The sequence below is a fragment of the Frankliniella occidentalis genome, unplaced genomic scaffold, assembly GCF_000697945.3.
Source record: "Frankliniella occidentalis isolate FOCC.00 unplaced genomic scaffold, Focc_3.1 Scaffold153, whole genome shotgun sequence".
Lineage (NCBI taxonomy): Eukaryota > Metazoa > Arthropoda > Insecta > Thysanoptera > Thripidae > Frankliniella > Frankliniella occidentalis.
Window position 1 is genome coordinate 41,708 of NW_026267280.1, and position 619 is coordinate 42,326.

Consider the following 619-nt stretch of genomic DNA (forward strand, 5'->3'; position numbering starts at 1 on the left):
TCCTCTCACCTGACAGCCGGCGCCGGCGCGGCGCTGCTCCTCGCAGCTCCAGCTGGACGGTGGCCTCCGCGGCCTCCACGAGTCGTCCTCGGCGGAAACTCACGGCGGCCTCCTGAGGGCGGCCCGGCTGCGCCGGCGAGGATGTGGGAGTGCGTGAGGGGAGACGGGTCTGAGCGGCCGCGGGGGGCTGTGCCGGACTGTGCCGGGCCGGGCCGTGAGCCGAGAGGCGCCCGCGGTCCACATGAAGACCACGAGCGCGAGCGTGCGTTTGTTCCGGCCCAGTCTGGGGGTCTGCGTCTCTCGCCCGGGGCGCGGGCCTCTCGGGGCGCAAAAGGACGCCAGGAGAGTTCCGCCCCGCTGCGGGAGAAGGGGGGGGGGGCGTCGACGGTAGAGCGAGTGTCAACAGCAGGCGCTGGGGTTCTCCCTCCCTTCCCCACCCCCTTACTCTCTTTTGGTAGCCGTCCCCTCTCTCTCCCTCTCTCTTGCTCTGTTTCTCTCTGTGTCTCCCTCGCTCCTCCCTCTTCTTCCTCTCTCGCTCTTTCTTCTTTTTATTTCATTCATTCCGCGAGACGGGCGTTGCGCGGTATAGACGCAGCAGTAGGTGAAATAGCGCCCCCCC